At 38.5% G+C, this 2,410-nt stretch overlaps 1 pseudogene; it reads right to left on the bottom strand.

Moving 5' to 3' along the window:
* Positions 1-338: 338 nt before the first annotated feature.
* LOC132017217 (myb/SANT-like DNA-binding domain-containing protein 4) lies at positions 339-1,319 on the bottom strand (annotated as a pseudogene).
* Positions 1,320-2,410: the final 1,091 nt, after the last annotated feature.

The raw sequence follows: 2,410 nt of genomic DNA, 5'->3' as shown, positions 1-2,410 counted from the left end.
AATACCCCTCCTCCATAAAGAACTACCAAGCTAGAATTTTATATAGATATAATTGTAAACTGAGTACACAGATTATACAAGATTCTATGCAATTTTCCTAATTCAAAGAGTACAGCACAATAGTTTCTGCTGTACTATTTATGCTAGGGCACATAGTATTTATGTAATGTAGTATTTAAGTATATAGTTACCCACACATAGCTATCTTTTTCCTATTGAAAACACTGACATTAAACAGGAAAAAAAGACATAGCTAATCCTGCAACCATCTTATATTACCCAATATTAGAGAAAAACCTACGGTTTACAAACATTTGCTAAACAGAGACTGAGGTAAATCACTGCCAGTGTCTTTCCTTCTGAATTTGAAGTCTCTCTATCCCTACTTGTAAGTTATTTTTCAACCTGCAGCTTCTCTGATTCAAATTTCAAGAACTGTAACCTATCTTTTTCCAGTTGTAAGCTTCTCTCTCAAGTTTTAATTCTCTGGTTCTATGTCTTGTGATTGAAGTATGGACTTTTGTCCCTGGCCAAGTTCATTTTCCAAAGAGGAGTTGTCGGAGTTGACGAACTGTAGCCTCAACTTCTCTCTTTCAATCTGCAGCCACTCCCTCCGATCCCGAAGGGTTCCTTCTCCACCTGCAGACTTCCAGCCCCGTATCCAGGCGGTGGCGTTTTTCCAACTGCAGTTTCTGTTTCTCTGTGTTTACCAGCAAATGGGGACCTCATGCAGACCTCAATGATGTTAAGTTCAGAGTAAAAAAAACTCATCATATGGGGGAATCAGGAAGTTCATTTTCCCTCCCAGTATCTGATACAACTGATGACAACACTTCCTCCTCAATCTCAAAATCAGGGCTCTGGGGGTCTCTCTCTTCCTCTTGCACCTTAACCTCAATTAAGGATCCACCTACAACCCTGAAATCTGCCACATTTTGCCAGTCAAAATCTGTATCACTTTAGAATCCAATCTTTTCATCCATCTCTTCAGTGAGAGAGTCCTCCAAATCAGGTGCGGGAAGAAGACACCCTGAACCAGCCAGCTGATGTGCATGTTCACCTCATCCTCTTTCTCTTCATAGGTGCCCACCAGTCAAGGTCAGGTACCTTTTTTCCACTTCCCTCCTCATCCCTTATTCTTCTCCTACAGCACTAACACACTGTGCAATCTCCTCTCAAGCCAGCCGCTTCATCATGTCAATTGTTATATTAAGTTGCTTGGAAAAAAGGACTTCTCTTCTTTTTGAAATTTCTTAAAAAAGGGTCTGAGTTTCTTGAACATTAAAATTGCTTTTCCTTTTCTTTTTCAACTGCATCATTTTCCTAACTTAAATGCAGAGTTTTTACAGTAAAGGAAGAGGTGAAAAGCTGAGAAATGCTACAAAGAGCAAAAAGTCAAAGGCAATCCCTTGTTGGCACTTTTTCTATATTAGGGTTTTAGGACGCCTGGGTGACTAGGTCAGTTAGGCATCTACCTTCAGCTCAGGTCATGATCTCATGGTTCTGGGATCGAGCCGTGCATCAGGCTCCTTGCTCAGAAGGAGCCTGCTTCTCCGTCTGCTTGCTGCTCCCCTTGCTTGTGCTCTCTCTCTCTCTCTGACAAATAAATAAAATCTTTTTAAAAAAATAAAAAAGAATTCAGAGTTTTTCACTCATCTAGTAGCACAGCCAGGTTGGATCATTCCTATGTTACAGCACACTTCAAAGAATTACGGAAGTGAAAACTTGGCTTTTTCTTTCCTCTAACATTTGCTCTGCCACTATGAGGACCTGGGAGATGGTAGCCCACTTGCTCCAAAGGTCATACGTTCAATACATAACACTGTGCGTAATCCTTGTGAAGAAGATGTATTATCTTCACCAATTTTTTTCAAGGGCCAACACTAGAGAATGAAGTTCCCTCGACTCCGGTCGTACCTCTGTCAGATTGCCTCTAAGAGGGGTCAGAAATACCAAGAAAAGAACATAACTCCTGAAAATCAAGTTTGGGTAAGTTATTTAAGAACTGAAATTACCTTTTATCCTTTAGGCACCTTTATAGCACCTAGAGTGTGCTCCTGATATAGGCGTATACACCTGACTTTGACATCCCATTTTCTTCAACTTTCCCCAACCATACACAAGAGCAAGGACTCAGTAGGGGCTGTACAAGTTTGATCATTCTTCTTGTATTTTTTTAAATAGATAAAGAATGTTTCGCTTGTATTTTAAGATGTAAACCAACGTAAATGTTATTTTTCATCATTAGTCACCACATAGTTTCACTTATTAAATATTTTCTTATTTAATAAGTGAAAGTATGTTTCATTTAATTCATTCATTCATTAGTAAATTCATTAATTATTCATTGATAAATAAATTCATTCTTTAATAATTTCATTCATTCATTAAATTATTCATTTAATGCTAT

The sequence above is a fragment of the Mustela nigripes genome, chromosome 5 (genome assembly GCF_022355385.1).
Source record: "Mustela nigripes isolate SB6536 chromosome 5, MUSNIG.SB6536, whole genome shotgun sequence".
In the NCBI taxonomy this organism is placed as follows: Eukaryota; Metazoa; Chordata; class Mammalia; order Carnivora; family Mustelidae; genus Mustela; species Mustela nigripes.
Note: the sequence above shows the minus strand (reverse complement) of the source record. Positions and strands in the feature narration are given on the sequence as shown.